This window comes from Centruroides vittatus, unplaced genomic scaffold (genome assembly GCF_030686945.1).
Source record: "Centruroides vittatus isolate TY-2023 unplaced genomic scaffold, ASM3068694v2 contig_912, whole genome shotgun sequence".
NCBI lineage: Eukaryota > Metazoa > Arthropoda > Arachnida > Scorpiones > Buthidae > Centruroides > Centruroides vittatus.
Window position 1 is genome coordinate 639,651 of NW_027122601.1, and position 19,032 is coordinate 658,682.

The window sequence follows — 19,032 nt, forward strand, 5'->3', positions numbered from 1 at the left end:
TTATGTGATATCTGCTTATCTGATACCATTCTATTATACGTGTTTCCATGCTTTTGATAAGCAGTTCGTATCCTAATAAGAAGAGAAATATATAATGCACGCTAATTCTGTAAGTGCATATATTTATTGGTCTCGTGTGCATATGTAAGTACTTTCTAAGACAGTAATATATTTTTCATCAGTTACGAGTGATGGAAGAAGACAATGCAATGCTTGGACAATCAACCAAGAAAGAGTACCTTCAGGGAAGACTTTCTATGGAAAACTGGCCCTAATTAGGTGTTAGACTTGTTAATAAGACCCGGAAAACTGCGTGAATAGCGTTTTTTTTTTTTTTTTTTTTTTTTTGAGTGAGCCTTCTTTATTAGTTAATGCTGTCAGCTCTAGCTCTTATGCAAGTTGCTGCGAACTATCCACATTGAAAGAATGGGATTGCATGTTGTTCCCCGGAAATCAGTATAACAACTCTTCCAAGAAGTTTGAGAAGTACATTTTTTCATTATTGAACGAAGACACTGTTCTTGCTTGTGGGTTTTAGAAATTTCAAATAATCGTAGAGTCTCTGAGAAGCTCACTCTAGCGTGTTTAATGAACTGTAACATTCGTGTCAAATTGGATATGTATATCCTTGCGACGTTATGATGTTTAGATAGTTGTGTAACATACAGCATGTATGTTACACAACTACAGTAATACATCTTAGATACGAAATATAGTGAAGTGTCCGGCAATATCCTTCGGTCTCCACATGCTTCGGTCTTTAATATCGTTTTCATGACGACCAGTGCTTTACGTTTATCTGCTCTAGTAACAAGTACGTTGTTTTCTTGGATCTATTTCTTCGCTTAACATATGTGGCCAATTCTTCTTCTTCTTGTGTTTTCGGTCTTTCATGCTAAATATAACTCTCCATTTGAAAGTCTCTTTATTGAAGTTATCTAAGAGGAAATTACTTTTTATACATCTGAAGTGATCTCTTCGTTTGTAAATAAAAAAAGATGCATCAGATTTCACGGCATATTCAGTGCTATCTAGATATCCCTTATAGAATATACGAGAAAGGCATCATCTAGATTGACATTAGTTCTTTATATCTTATTTTGGTTCTTTTTTTTAACTGGAAATCTATTAGGCATATACTTCGAAAATAACAGCATTTTCCACTTAGAAAACAAACTTTTTGGCATCATATAATAACTGAAAAAGAATGTTATAGTTATAATACTTTATTGATTATATTATTTACATTAATATATTCAATAGTAGAATATACAATCGAATTAATTTCTCTTGTTTTATAATTAATGGTGCAATAATGCAATTTTAATAATTTTTTGAAAGCACGGAATCATAGTCTTTATTATTAAATACATATTTTTTCAGTTTAGAAATGTTAAGGGTACCACAAGGCAGGAAACTTTATATATCATCGTATACTTCAATGCTTTCATTTGGAATAATGGTACAATATATAAAAGTTTGAATTCAATAAATCTATTAAGTGTTCTTTCTTATAACGAATACACTATGCGTACTCAAATTCTAAACACAGAATTTGAGTCAAAAAAACCAATAAGATAATTACTACGTGCTACACTTAGCGATATTTAAATGATTAGTATAAAGCATATAAAAAGCAGGACCATATAAGTTCTATAAATATAAAAAAAAATCTATGAAATTATCAGTCCTTTGCCGGTGAAAATTATTGGAAAAAATCAAAATTACTCGTATATTCTCCTATAGAAGCATTTTTTCTTCATCTGAAAAATTTCTGAATTTGGAAATCTTGTAATTATATTATTTTATAATTATTTAATAGAAATTGAATTTAAAATATAATTTGTTAATTCAGAAGTGCACAGCTACGGTGCTCAATATTTTAAATTCCAGTCATTCGAAGAGATGCAACAAACAATACTGTAGAAGGAGCTATGGTATATATTATGTTGAAAGCCTCTTTCAAAAACCGTTATATTTTTGAAGCTTTCAAAAAACTCTGGCTTAACAATTAAAATTTTTGAACTTCTCGATTAAAAAAGTAGACATTGCATATTAATTATTAAATGAAATTAAGTTCCTCACATTAGGACAAGACAATGTGACTTGCATTAAAACAATTAAAATATTTTTAGCATTTATTAGGCTTATATTACTATTAGTTTACATTATTTATCGTATCTGTGCAGTTGACAAATAGCTTTAAGTAACCAATATAAACGTAACCTGGAATTTGCGCCGTATTTCAACCTATATTAAACTATTTATAATCAGTTTAAAATTCAAGTCGATTCCAAATTAAACTTATGAATAGAGTTGACAGAATAGGATTTTCTGCACTAGAATTTTGCTTCTTTTACATACTTTTTCTGTTGATATTCATAATAGCATATGCTAAAATCCATATAAGATATAACACGATTTGAATTTATAAAAAGAATTAAAAAGAACTTTTTGGATGCTGACATATATATATATTATTTGTATAAACTACTAATAAAATTAGCATGCATTTAATAAGATTGATTTAGTAGTTACAGAATCAAGTAATAATTACATCAGATTCACATGGCGAACGATGCCAAGCGGTCAAGGTTAAAGCTATCCACACTCTAAGTAATTAATGAAATTGTAATTAAATTTACATCTTACCGATAAAAATTAAAACGTTATATATTTATTAATGCACTCTACTTATCTTTAAGTTTAGTTGAGTGTATGTGTTACTCTATAAATTGTCGCAGCGTTATCTCTTACTTATCAGTTCTGCTTTCTTTTATTCGTTATCTATTCATAGAAGACTTTTTGCTATTGTGATTCACATGCAAATATAATAATTTCGGTATAAAAGCATTGTTTAAAAGTAATTCCTGAATGAGGTTTTTTAGTTTATAATTGGCGCATTAAATCTTTCCTGAATGAAATGGGTGGTTATTATAATGAATAATTCATCTTTATTCGTTGTTTTCTAATCAATTGGAAAATTTGTCTCATCAAGATGTTTCGATTTTTTAATAACAAGTAAAGTGCTGATGACTAATGCACAGTTTTCTCGTTTCGTATTCCAATCCGATTGATTCTTCTTTAATTGTAATGAAATTATTCATTTTACTCATGTCTCTAGTTATTTAGTTTAGTTATTATTGCAATTATTTCTTTTCTTAAGCTTTAATAAACTGATAATAATAGCTTATTTGCGTTTCGAATGATTTAATCGTTGCGAAATTTTGCTCCGTTTAAAACTTTGTTACTTACAGTCGTAGGAATGTTAACTTTGACGTCATTCTTACGATCAAGAATGGAAAGTGACGTTAAATTGACGTATAATGCTAATGAAATGAACGTTTAATGACTGAGAATTTTTTTTCTGTTGCTTAGTGCTATAAATATTAATTTAATTGTTTCGGTTCTTTATCTTCGATAAATAATAAAATTATTACTTATTTTAAGTATTTAGTAGACCTATACTATCGTTATGGTAGTTTTAAATATATTAGTTATGAAGATCGGTTTATGAATAAAATTATTAGTGAATGAAATTTCAACATTTTATTTACTAATTTTCCTAAATATTAGTTGAACGGATGGTTTTAGCTTATTGATTAATGATGTTAATTGTCAATAGTATTTTTTAATATCATTGCTTTTCTTTTGTTAATAGTTTGATGAGGAATTTATTTATTTATTTATTTCTTCATTTATTGTTAATTTTTAAAGTTCTTCTAATAAAAATCTTAATTTCACTTAACTACAACTATTGACTCTATCGAATAACGAAACATTCAGTATAAAAAAAACCAAAATAAAGATTAAATTGATAGCATTTCGTTGAGTTTTCTTGAAAAGTTTTTACTATTGGAGAATTAGTTAAACCAATTGTTATTGTTATTGTCTTCCTTTAACCGTTTGTTTTATTGATTGAACTAACATTAAAATTCAAATTATACGGCATTGATTATATAAATCTTTTTTTTTCTGCTTGAAAATCCTACGAAAAATAGCCATTATTTTTATAGGGTAAGTTTAAATAAGAACGGATTTATCAAGGATTTGACAAACCATTATAACAGGATACCTTAAGGGTCAGGAGTTTTACACTGTAACTTGTTTAGATATTGATTAATAGTAGATGCGTAGCTTTATAGAAAAATCTTTATTTTCCGTTTTTCTTCTGAATGTTTTACTTGTTAATGTTTTTACATTTAGCAAAACTGATTTGATTCCACTGAGTATTTTAATTACTTTACTGAAGTGCTTATTATAAATTAAGTTAAGCTGTTAATTAATTATACCGACTTTGCAATAATGTTAATGGGCTTGATAGACTTAGTGTTTAAACACTTCATAAATTGAGCGTATATAATTATAGTATAGGAAAAAATGAAGATAGCTGTTCTTGATAACCTTCCTTTATTTTTGTTGCTGTAAAAAAGTGTCTTTTCTTATACGAAACAGTATTTTTTATTCCTCTTCGTAATGAAAATTCAAAATTAGTTTATTGTATTACATTATTCTTAACTTCTGATTAGTTTATTAACATTTACAATCTATTCTCAAATCCTTTTGTATAGTCTCAATATAGTGAATATTCCTAGATGTGTAGCATATTGTACATTAATGATACTTATTCTAGCTGAAAAATAGATTGGAAGAAGAATAGCGATGAGTGAAAAGGATATTCTTCATTAAGCTTGCCACTCATAATAATTTATGGATTTATTATGAATAGAAAAAGAAATTGTTAATATGATTAGCATGATAAAGAATTACAATAGAAGGATAGAAACTTAATAACTAGAAAAAATGCTGAAAAAATTAGATAATAATTGTTAATTAAATACCTGAAAAATGTAAGTAATTTCCTGTTCTAATAATTTTTGTAATTCATTAATTATTCCAAAGTTTCTCAATGTAAAGGCATTCATCCTTGTGAGAGATTAAGTCTCTACGGAAATACGACAAACATCATCATCAATCTATCAAGCCAGTGTTTGTATCAATTCACCCAAATAACAGCTTGATAGATTGATTTAATATTCATCCAGATGTAAAGCAGTTGTATATTCTTTACTTTCTGTTTATCGCATGTTTAATTATTACTTAGTTTCATAAAAGAGAAATTGAAATTTGATAGAATTCAATAGAAGAATAAAACTTGTACTGGATCTATTATTCAGGTGATATTTCTCTCATCTTTGCAGTGAAATGCAAATAATTTATCACATAATATGGCGAGTAGAAGTATATACTAAATGTTTGAAAAATAATTATGAATATAACTGAAATTCATGTTATTTCTCATATAATAAAGTATTTTAGATTTAGTAACAAACTAGTTTATATTCTGCAAATGTACAGCGATGAATGGAAATAGGCCTAGTTAAATGAAAACACGAATCAAAATCTATAAAAACTATATTCCTGACGAATAAATTGTGATAGGATATTCTCGTATAGATATTTTTTCCTTATAAAAGGCAAGAATCTTTTGTATCTGACAAGTTTCCGGAAATGATTTAAATTTAGAAAACGAATTTAATTAGGAAATAATATCTTATCAAAACAATTTCCACAAAAACATAGAAGATTAAAGTGGTTAGATAGTGTTGGGAAATTAGTCGATTGTCAATATTAGCCATCACTCGATCAGTATAAGAAGATAGAAAATATATCTGGTATCAATTTATCTGTATCACCTTAAGTGACGTGTAGTAGTTACTGTAGTGGTTATAGCGCCTACATAAGTTTAGTGATTCTAGTAGAAATAAAATGCATTAAATATAATTGTATCGTTTCTGCATTAATTATTAATGGAACTTTTCTTCTTGTTATTCTAATTTTGCTTATTGAATTCTTATATGGGTAATTTTATTTATTTAATATCTTCAACTGAATAGTATTATTATTTCTTATTCTGATAGCTTAATTTTATTTCAATTCTGCTTAGAACTCCAAATAGTTTGTGGATTAGGAATAATTTGCATTATTTAAATATAATTTCGAATTATAAAAATATATTCAAAATATATTATTAAAGCCATTTGAGGATATTGCAGTATCAACTTTGTATTGCAGTGGAATTTATGATTTTGTTTCATCTAGAATTAATGAGAAAAGTTTACAAAACATTATAGTTTTATCTATAATTAATTATATTAATTATTATAATACTATAATAATATAATAAAGTATATTGCGGGGAATATGGCAGACTGCAACAGCTGAAAAAATAGGGTATCTGAAAAGGAAAAAGTTAAGTTACACACGTAGAAGATGAAATCCAAATAAATAGTGATAATTTATATATAAAATAAACATGATGACCTAATTTCTCTTAATTGATTTGATCAACGTGTTTGTTCAGCAACATCTCATAATGTTTGGTTAGCAAAAAATAACTTCCATAGTTAGAAAACAGCAAATTGAAACTTACCTAAACATGTGATTTGAGCAGAGCTCGTAAACAATCCTTGTGCCAATTTTCGTGATATTAGACAACACATTTCAACAGTGTTAAGATCGTTGTCTATTTACACCCCATTTAAAAACTTATTGCTTAATTTTAATAATATCTTATTACTTGATTTTTATATAGTGTAAATTTTAATTTTACATAGCAAAAACAAAAAAATCCAGCAACAAATTGTTTAACTTTCTCGGCAACATTTGGTGGCGCCATCCGTTATGATATTTTTATTTTAAGAAATTTTCTTATATTTTTAGCTATTATAAAATGGCAAAAGGCTTAATTTTGAGGGTAGGGATGTGTTTTATAAACAATTGTAAATGCTAATAACGAGTAAAATCGTCATTTAGTCTGACCCTACCGGAGATACACACGACTCCCTTTATCTCCCTATTCCCGAGACCTTTAATCACCAAAATTTAATAGCATCAATCCCCCTAATAAACAAATCTTCCTGCAAAATTTCAGAAGATTTCGACAAAAAGAACGGGAGTTATTAAGCTTCAAAGAGGGTGAACAAAACCGTGTTCCCCCATCCATACATATAGAAACCCCCAATTTTTGCATTTAGTAGGTCCCAAGGTCCCAAGTACAAATGTGTAAAAATCTGAGGTCCAGTACAAATGTGTAAAAATCTGGGATCATTTTTTTTACCGATCGCCATTTTTTTCCTCTTATATATATATATATATATAACAGCCCGGGAAAGTAAAAAAACCAACTTAAAAGCAAAAAAATGTTCTGAAAAGAAAGTAATTGTAAACACATAATGGAAAATGGTTCTCCTCGTTTTAACAGAGTCATATTTTAAAATATCGATTCAAACAGAATAAAGTCAAACTTCTTCCTCTTAAAAATATAATTTTTTTTCCTTTTTTTTTGCCATGGAAGTCATTACATATAATTAACGATGAAAATTACGTTTACTATATCAGTGCAGTTTGTCTCTAATTAGTTTGTTCAAATAGTTATTACAAATTACTTTAAACTGTTAATGAACTATAAGCCTTGTAATAAGGTTAATGAATTTGATGGACAAGATGTTTAAACACATCGTAAATTGGATGAAAATGAGAGAATGTAATTTAAAAAAAAAGACTAAGTTATTTTAGACGATTTTCGAGCTTAAAATACTTATTTTAAATTGAAAAAAGTGCTTTTTTCCCCTCTTTTTAAGGGATACTTTCTTTTGTAAGAAGTGAAATTCAACACTAAAATATCATAGGTTAATAATAATAATAAAAATGTTTAAATTTATAAATTACAGAACGATGAAGTTTAAAGATATAATTTGAAAAATAAAGGATAAATCAGAATTATTGCTTTTCTGTGTAAAATCTGAAAGAGATTTTATTTTAAAAAGTTCTATTATATCATTATCCTTGTTCGCTCTTAAATAAAGCGTATGATTTTAGGAGATTGGTTCTGGAAAACGAGAATTAGATATTTTTCTTCCATTTAGAATCACGTTACTACGAACTTTAAACCGTACTATAAATAATTTTTGCGATCTTTTTTTTTCATTTTTAATTCCAATAAATTAAGTTTTATTAATTAATAATTATGTTTTTTAAATAATTTTATATTAAAAATGAACACTTTAACAAGTTTATAAAGCGTTTAAATGACCGATTTAATTATTTTTAACTCGTGAAAACATTAAAAATTTAAACCATTAAAATAAATATATATATTTTTTTTTCAAAAATTTGACGGAAGATTATTTTATAAACACTTTTAACTCATAAGAACTGATTATGATACATATAAAACAACGTAGAAAAATACAATTAAATTTGAGTTTCCGTTGTAAATTTTTTTATCTTTGACATTTCATTCAAAAATATTGTATTAGTTGATGAATCAGCATTTGTAACACAAGGACGTGCTTAGAGTTGGCATAGAGTTCAAAGAAATCTTTATAGACCAGCGTAATACAGTACAGTGAAATCCAAAACATTTTCAGTTGTATTGGCGCTCTGGCTTACAAGATTAGACGATATATTCGATAAGAAAATATACGATAAAAATTCAAAAGAATTTTCAGTTTCTCCACGTTAAATTTAATGTAAAAAAAGAACCTTTTATATATTATATCTATTCATTCGAAATTTAAATTTTCCCACAACGGTGAAAAAATATGAATAGACGAATATTGAGGAAGTAATAAAAGAAAAATCTGTTTATAGTCCGTAAGATTTAACTGCTTTGAGTTTATTCCTCCATAGAAACTACATCTAAACAGGATATTGATTTGAAACAGATGTTAGAATTTCAAACGATTAAAAAAAATACGAAAAATAAATGATTGTTTATTGTAGTAAAAACTCAATTCGAGAGTCTTGTAAACTATTTTTAAGTTCGAAAATAAATTCCTTTTACTATAATTACTTATAACATCCTGTTTTGAGGAAGCTACGTATACTCAGGTTAGTCATATCTACATTTAGATTACATTTATGAGTTTAATCTTAAAAATAAATATGATCAAGCGCTTCGATTCCTCTATTTAAACACATTTAATGCTAATTAAATGGATAAAAAAATATATATATTAAGAAAAATAACTATTTTATGCACTTAAAAAGGCCAAGACAAAATTCTTAATAATTAATTAATTATAGTGTTTATTTTCCTGTAACTTGGTAAAAATCGAATGATAATGATGACAGCTGCATACTTAATACAGATACAAGAAAATAATTAATTCAAATTATAATGTAATATTGCGTGAGAGGAAATAAATTTTGTATAAAAAAAATATTCAATTATACTTAAATTATGATAATTTCTGTCTTAAATATAATAACAAAATATTCTCATGTAATTAAACTTATCTCTTGGTTAATAATAATAATAATAATAATAATATGTATTTCATAAATATCTTAAAATTAAAATAAAATATTTAATCTAGAAATCGATCGATTTTACGACATAAAAACCGTAAAAATATAATTTCCAACTTAACTAAATTTATCTCAGATACGTATACGGTGCCATGTAATAAGTTAAAATTGATTAAAAATAGTAGAAGAGCTAGCGAAGTTAATTCATAGTTTGTTCAGGTGCGTACAATACGTACTATACTGTACATAGACACACGTAGAACGAAATGTACGACTCTAATAATAAACTAATCGTATATTAACAGTTACAGTGTCAATTGGGAAATGTTCCAAAGTCGAAATACGTCATAAAATTTTACTAAAAATAAGAACTTTTTAACTTGTTTCTTTATTTTATTATTTATTTATCTTCCGAACTTGATAAGTATACGGTTTCTCGAAAAACTTCTTATATATATATATATATTTGACATTACAGTATTTTCTATATTTTCAATGAGAGTGCGTGCTTTCAACAAAAGAAACCTGAATTCTGTCTGCTTACAAGCTTTTGATGGTTGAAAAGTATTGAAAAGACCGTTTACAGTTGTTAAATTTTATTTAAAGAAAAAGGTTTCTATGTAATTATTTAATGGAAAATCGATGTTGGAATAAATATGCAAACACGCGTACACTATAACTTAGTAGTTATGGGTTTATATATGAGGTTATATAATAAAGATAGAAGAATTACATATCTATGCTGTAAACTAAATATTAAATTTATATGGCATCTCTATGTTAACGTGACTTTTTGAGTATGAGTTTATCTATGATATTAAATTGCCTATACACGTCCAGTGACTGAAATTGTAGTTAATGGAAAATACAATTTTAAAAAATATATATATCTGCTTCATTTATTGTTCTGTATAAATGATTTTTAATACAAGTTTGTCCAATTACGAACCTATGAAAACGTAAGTACTGTACAATGGATACAAATTTAATAAGAATTTCTGTTCTTTTGTGCCATAATGATTTATAAGTGCTGCTATTTTATTGTAAAATCAATTTACTTTAAAAAACTAATTAATAAGATATATTTTCAATTAATTTCCATTAAAATATTTTTAGTGTCTGATATAAATAAAGGATTTTTGGTTCATTAATTGAAAAATTTTTGTTGTGTATTATATTAATCCTGTTCTTTCCGAATAAAGTAAGAATAAAATAATATAATAACTTTTTTTCAAAAATCTGATGGAAGATTAAGAGGAAAAAAAAAACATTTTTTAACTCATAAGAACTGGTTGTGATACATATAAAACCTTGTTTTACCATGTAAAGTAGCCTATATATTAATTTTAAATTATTATATTCTCAATTTAATTGTATTTTTTAGCATCATTTCTTCCATTAAGTTTTTCAAATATATTTACGTTTGAATAAAACATGTTTACTTTTGTTTTCTGGAATCTTTAATATTCATAATTATATGTAAATAAGCATATAATCAACATTCGTTTTTCTCAGAATTAAGCACAAAATAAACTTAATTTGTATGGATGAAATGGTGTTGAATATGTTAAAAAGAAGAAAATTAAACAAGGAATATTTACAAAAATAAATAAAAAAATCAAAGGAGTTCGCGTTTAAGAAATTATGCTTACAAGCGCTTGCTTGCCTTTGAAATATATTTCGATTTTATTCTAGCAGATTATGTTTATAAAGACTTCTTGATTTTCTTTTCTAAGCCTGTCTTTACGCATATGCAATTTGTTTTTATAAAAAAACTAAATTACTCTTTGTTTTACAAAGGCTGTTGCATACAATATTATCAGTTTTAATATATTCGTAGTAGTGGTTGATCTGAATTGTAACATGAGTGTTCTTTGACACAAGACAATTCTATTGTGAGATTACCCAAACATTTTCTTTTTATATTTTTGGAGAAATTACTTATTTGTCTTATATAACGTCTTAGACTGGTTAACAAACATAATACGTACGATATCGATTATGAAAGGATTTGGCTGTTAGAAAAAGCTGATAACTCTCCTCTAAACCAAGGGATTAGTGGAATCTTACAATTTTCCGCTTAATATTTTATACACTTATTCCAATTCTTAATGTTTATATTTTTAATTTTTATACACTTACACTGTTAATTCTTATAAATTTAAATCAGAAAATATCTACAGTATATGTTAATATATATCATATAATATATATACTCTTTACAATCTAAATTAAGAAGAATAATTAGTACGTTTGCTCTTTTAAAATTGCTCTATTATTAACCTTTATATTATTACAGCGGAACCTACTAATGTGACCACCTCTATAGCATGACCACCTTTCTAAAGTGACCAATTTTATTTGGCCAGAAATTTACTGAATAGATTTTAGGGATACTTTTTCTCTGTATAGTGACCACCTTATTGTATAATATAACCACTTTTAAATCTGGTTTTCCTAAAATGTAACCTGTTAAAGAGACCACTTGACAGAGAAACGCTGGTGCGTTATGGGTTTTTGGGTGGCGATTCAAATTCTACTTGCAGGTCAATATCTGCATCCCACATAGTGTAGTATTTACTTCAAAAGCCTTTTCCATTACCAGAAGTTGCTTCAATATTGTAATACAAAGCTACCGTGAGAAACTAAATTCAATCCACTTTCACTAAATGTTCTAAAAACTGAAAAATGAGAAATAATGCAGTTACCTTTGAACTCTGCTTTTATATCAACATCCTAATCAAATTAGGTCAACATGTAACTTTCTGGGCACTAGTAATTATAATTTTTGGGCTACTTTTAGGATGGATTTTATAATTGTTTAGGCTATAAAAATCTCAGATGTCTGGCTAGCTACCTTGTTCAGAGATAAATTAGAAAATTGAGTTTCTCTCCTATGTGTCATAAGTGTATTCTGTAGCCTTTGTATGATTTATTAATTACTGAAAGCATCTAAAATCTGTTCGTTCCACAGCTTTGCAGCCCTTAATTATGACTCAAACCAAGCCATACAGAGAGCTTTCTCTGAAAGAAAAAGTTGAGATTATCAAGTTTCTTGATCCCAATAGTCAGCAAAAAGCAGCAGAAAAGTTCAGGAAAAGTAAAACATGTGTTAACAAGAGTACTTTGAACGTTATTAAGACAATGAAAATGGAGACATTCCAGAAAGTAAGAAAGACAACAAATTTTGAGATAAATGCTGTTGTTCTGGAATTTCTTCACGTTTGCAGTTAGGCAGTTAGAAGTCTCATATTCAAAAATTTAATGCATCAACTGGCACTCTCGAATCATTTAACCAAAGACATGCCATTTCAGAAAAGGTACGGTGTGGAAAATCAAATGATGTAGATGATATAATAGTGGAAAATTTAGAATGGATATTTCTATTTATACAGTTTTTGATGCAATTAATGTGTATTCTGCTATATAAAACCACAGCTGTCAATAGAAATAAACACACAAAACTTACAAAACAATGTGTCATGAAGTTTGTTCGTTATAATGTATATATTCTCCATACAGTGACCACCTTTCTATAGCGACATTTATCTTGGTCCCAAGGTGGTCACTTTAAGTAGGTTCCGCCGTATATAAATATTCATTCATATATATTAAACTCATATAAAAATTACAACTTTTAAATATTAAATATGCTCTTTTCTCTAAATTGTGTTTTATTCCGATATGCTGTAAGTGCGGGATGACTCAAAATAGGCCCGAAACTATAGTTTCTAGAATTAAACAACTACTAAAAAAATTATTTTTTGTGTAATTTGTAATAATTAAATTACACAAATCCGTGATATACTCCTATAACCTATTATATTTTTAAATTTTGAGGTTTTTTTTTTAGATTTTATGCATATTTTCATATATATAGGATATGTTTCATGCGCATAAATTTGTTGAGTATGCAGCTCTTTAATCAGAATATTAGACATAACTTAATTTTTTTCATACACATGCAAGAACGTACAACTTTATATTTTTCTATTCAAGGTAAATTAACATATATATAACTGTTTTTTTTATATTTTATTTTAGAAATCTTCCTGAAATACGAATACATTTGTTAAATCTATTTGCCTAAAATTGTTTTTAATATAAAGGAATTTCATAAATATTTTAGAGACTCTAGGGTGACCTATTCAGAATCTCGAAAATTTGATGTTCGTTTGAATAATAAGTCATAAAGAGACGAATAATAGCTTAGTTGTTTTCACATGATATTTATATTGTGGTATATGTAACCTCTGTTCATATACTGTATATGTATGAATTGATCACACAAATTGATGAGAATGTACAGAAAAGTAAAATTAAATATTTGGCAAATCTTTGAAAGTTTCTAAAATATATTAAATTTTATTAAATACTGATTTATGAACTGGAAATAGGCGTTACTACAATTGATTGGGAGAATTACAAAGAAAACTTTTAATCTATATTTCATCATATCTTAATAGAGAAACCCTTTATGTTATAGAAATACTTTAAATTAGTTAAAAAATTGTTACAGTTCAAAGAATATACATAACAGATGTATCTTTTCTTATATTTAACACTTACTAATTAAAATTTTCCTTGTTTTACTAATTCCTTATACTATATTAAGTAATATAACCAAAATTAATTGAAAGTTTACGATAAATTTATGAATTAATTAAATTTAGATTGTTATATTTACATTTTGTAACATTAAATGCTTAGTTTATTCATGTACAGTACATATTATGTCCGGTTAATGTTACCCATAGTTCCAAAATGGCGGCTCGTCTCTGATTTCAGCAAATAGAAGAAAGGAAACAGTGGGGACGCACGTTCTAACCTAACCTAACCTATTCTAATAATTTAATTGCTAATAATTATGGTCATTTATTAGAATAGGTTAGGTTAGAACGTGCGTCCCCACTGTTTCCTTTCTTCTATTTGCTGAAATCAGAGACGAGCCGCCATTTTGGAACCATAGGTGACATTAACCTTATGTCCATCTCTTTTTATGAATTTATAAATCTATAATTACTTAAATACTAACATCCAAACCGATTAACATTTATATCATACTGCTAAAGGTAAAGAAGGTTTGCTTTTTGTTTATTTGATATAATTTATAAAAGGGTGTAAAAATGATTCAGAGCATTAAAACGAAAAAAGTAGTAGTTTTTAAGACTGGCAAACCAACAGAATAGTGATTCATAATTTATTTTCTCCACTCCTTCTTTCTATAAAAAAAAAAAAAAAATTAAATTATAGAAGATTGGATAGTGCATTTAGGTTTAGTTTTCTGCGTTACGTTTAAGGTTACTACTGTATTGAACCACTAAGTTCAATGGAAGTTTCTCTTTCTGTTTGACATTTTAACATTATTACATCAATTTATATTATATAGAAACGAAATTTTTAAGTATAGAGACTTGAAAAATGATTTAGATTCTTAAATAAATATCAATGTAACAGATTGATGATCATTTTTTAAATTATAACTTGTGGATGTGAAGATGTCTTGTAAGATAGAGATGGATGGAGAAGAAGAACTAGACATTTTATTTCTAAGTTTATTTTTGTTCATTTTAAAGTTTAAAAAGTTGTTTTAAAGTATAAACAAGTAGCGAAATAAGTTGTAAGTGGTTGAAAGCTACCAGTAAAACTTTTCTCTTTAATAATATATAACATATGTCACAAAAATCCATTTCTGCTCAAGTTTTTACAAAAATTAAGTTTAATAGATTATATATCACGAGTTTTAAAAAAGATTAATTTTAATAATTTAATCATTTTTAAAATATTCTCTATAAGATTTGGCAAAATAAAATAAAATAGCATCTGAATAAAGATATTGATGTATAAAAATGCTATTTAAGTAAGAAAAATATTAAAAATAAAAGAAGATATAGATATAATAAATGTCTCTTTAAAGTTTTCAGTTAGAATTTCCTCTTAGTGGCTTAACGTAATACTTTTCACAGATAGATTGTAAATAAAACCTCGAAAGCTGATTTCTGGTTTCCTGTAGAAAAATTAAGTTTACTCGATAGCAGGAAACGTCCTGTAAATATCACTTTACCTGTGTTCAGAACTCGTAAAAATAACAGATAAATATAATAACACACGACTGTAACATCTCTATAATTTAGCTCAGTCTATAAAAATTCTATTCCTATTTAGTTAATTTAATAAATATTTAATCGTCTTTTTTGTTATGTTATTATCTTAATATAATTTTTACAATTGAAAGTTTCTAAAATTATGTTAAAATAAAACGATGTAATGCAATAAAACATTTATTATATATTAAAGAACATAATTCAAAAAAGATTATTGCTAATTAACATTGCAAATAATAACATTATAAAATGTAGTACAATTCATATAATAATATAATTTATAATACATTGTAGTGTATAATAACGTAACCCCGTGTTTTAATTAATATAAAATATCATTAAAAACTGAAAACTTCTTGATTATTATCTAAAGTTAGTTCAATTTAAAAGGTAAGTTTAAATAATAATTAGATGTCATCCAAGTATGTATGGAACTCGAGAAAATGTGAAAAAACGAAATATTAAGTCGTATATCACATGATTTATAGGAATTTATTTAGTTCTATATGAATTCCTTCTGTAATTTAAAGATGAAAATCACATCTCATACGAAAAATTCCAATAAAAATATACATTAGAGAAAAAGAAACTTAAGAAAAACATTCAAAGAATTGATAAAATTGCTGGAAGAATCCTTGCTCAATGTAAAGAGAAGAGAAAGGAACTAAGGAATGGAGTGATTTCCTGTAAGAGGTAAACTGATTCTAATGGACAAATATATATTATCTTATTTTTTCCGTCAAGACGTTACATTCATCATTTATATTGCCATATATTCTATAACAGTGATGTTTCTCATTTTGTCGCCATTTAACAATAAAGACATTTTTCTTTACTTTACTCATCGTAGAAATTTTTTATTATGTTTTTCATTACATAAATTTTTATTTTCTCTCATTACTTGAATTATTCTGCAACAGATCGAAAGTGATGAGATTTAATCTGTATTTTTTCCAGTTCTTAACGTATAATATGATAAATTACGAAGTAGAGTTTCTGTATACTGTTTATCCTTCTTTATCATTTATCTTCCAAGGAGAATTTTAACGGAAATAAATAACATAAATCACTATTTATTGTTAGTTTACATTGCAAATAGCATAAAAAATTTAAGATTTTATCATAGTTAATGTGATTAAATGAGTTTTACGCTCTTAAATATATGCTCCATTTCATTGTAAAGGTTCTTGATATACATATGTATGTCGCATTACATTTATATCACCTTAAATATATATTAAATTTATATCAATAACTATAATTAGCATCACAAAAATTCACGTAAATGTTGAAAGTTCAAAAATTTAGAAATTTGTATGCCTTGAGAGTTACTTTAATTGGAATTATGAGATTCGATAATATTCATCCTTATCCACTTCATGGCCCGTTTTACGTGATTAAATTTAGTACAACAATTCGACGACGATTAACGGTGCTATTATTTTAAAGTTGTTTATCTTGTTTAAATGATCATTAAAAGTTTTTTAAGTAGATGACATACTTTTCGCGTTTTCTTGCGATGATCATTGACGTGATGGAGCGAATGAGGTTAATAATTTTGATGTTTTTATTCGAGTCGAATGTCGGGTCACATGACTGTATTCAGAACAAGTTTCTAGACATCGCGACGATCCTCATTTGCATGTAAAGCGAAGCCTATTGATCGCCGAAGGCCACACCTTCTCCTATATTGATCTGTAAGTGACTCCTGGCACAGTGGCTCCCTCACATGTACGTTGACCTTATCGACAAGATGCTAAAAGCATCCGGAAGAATTTATTCCGTATTTCCGGCATTTTTCAAATACTTTAAACTTGAATTTGATCTTTATATGACCTAAAGTTTAATGAGATGGTTTACTTTTTTTAAAAAAGCAATCATTAAACATCTGATAGGAAATGATAGATTGCTTTACAGTGTACTCTAACGAAGACTTTTTACTGAATTACTTTTTTACTTCTTAGAACTATATCTATGAATTATCGCGATATAGGCCTATAACATTGGAAAAAGTTTTCCAGTTGCTACGACAACACTAGTAAGAGGCACACGATTCTTACTTTATGACATTTGTTGATATATTATTAATATTATGGTAACACGAAACATGTTTGGTTTAATGAAACTTAATTAAGTAATTAGAAACAAAATCTTATTAAGTTAAATTATTTTTTTTGAAATTGTTTACAGTTTATAACAGTAAATAAATTAAATTTAAAACTATTTCATACAAGTTATAAGTAATTAAAACTTTGGAGCATTGGAAATTCGTATTTAACTATCTTTATATGCGTAATTACTGATTTATAAGAATTATTTAAGGAAAAGAAAGTTAATGGTTAGATTTAAATGTTTTGTAAGTTATAATAATAAATGTAAATATTAATATAAACGTAAATGATATTTACATTTATTATATTTTACAAAGCATCTTTAAAGATAAACACAATTATCAAAACATATTTCAAAACATTATTGTATAAATTAAAGAATTTATGAAACAACACTTTACTATTTTATTAGAATAATGTTATATATAGGCTTATATATGTATATATTAACATTTATGTAATGTTATTATAATATTATATATATAACCATTCTACTAAGAAATTAATACGAAAATTATATTAATAATTTTATTTAAATATTCTTAAATAAATATTTATTGAATAGTTTAGAAATTTAAATATTATTTCTAATCTTTAAAACAATAAATACTTAATGGAATATCTCAAATAATTAATCGCACGAGATGTAAATTATGCATTCGTAGAAATTTTTCAAAAGGAGGGCAACAAAAATAAAGTATTGTATATTCAATAAATATTCAGTAAAGAGATTTAGAATAAGAAATTTTTAAATAACGATTTAATAACTTTCTTTCGGGGTTGTCTATTAATTACCTGTACAGTTTTCTAGCCATTTTTGATCTCCTACTTCCCAGTTGTGTACAATGATGTACTGTACTTTTGGTTACCCACTCTTTAATTACGTGTACAGTAAAAGTTCTGAAAGTATTTTCTGATAGTTTATTCACGTGACTTGCAAGTATTCATTTCTTATAAGAACGAATTTATACCACTAAATAACAGTCCACGTAGACAGTGTCTCGTCCCTTCCCCATGTCTACAATGATAACTTTTCGTAACCTCCCTCTCTCTCCCTTAAACCGTGTATGTAATTAATGGATGACTGACTGGTCCCTTATAGAATTATTACTTGTAATCATGACAATTTCTTGAATAATTAATAAATATAAAGAATGAAAATGTTAACCTTTAAATTGTGCATATTTTAGTTATTACTGACATTAAATAGAAATTTAAAAATCAATTTTAACAAAATATAAAGCAAATAAGATTTATTAATCATTGTGTACAGTACATGTAAATAGACGTAACGTATTTGGCACGAAGGAGAATCACGTATTGCAGATGAAGATTCACGATAATCGTTAATTCATCTATTAATATGTAATTTGCTATACAATGATGCTAACATTGTTTCCTGTGATTTACATTTAACGGTTTAACCTTATTGTATTAATTTTAAATACAGTGGAAATATAGATAACTTTCCTGTTTAATTCTGGGTTTATTTCTAAAGGAAT

General features: G+C 26.4%; 2 protein-coding genes across 2 annotated transcripts in view; both read right to left on the reverse strand.

Moving 5' to 3' along the window:
• Nucleotides 1-19,032, reverse strand: part of RpL10Ab (ribosomal protein L10Ab) — a 513,017-nt gene that overhangs the window by 161,925 nt on the left and 332,060 nt on the right. The window lies entirely within an intron of this gene.
• LOC136984309 (neuropeptides capa receptor-like) overlaps nt 1-19,032 on the reverse strand; it is a 30,827-nt gene that overhangs the window by 10,923 nt on the left and 872 nt on the right. The window lies entirely within an intron of this gene.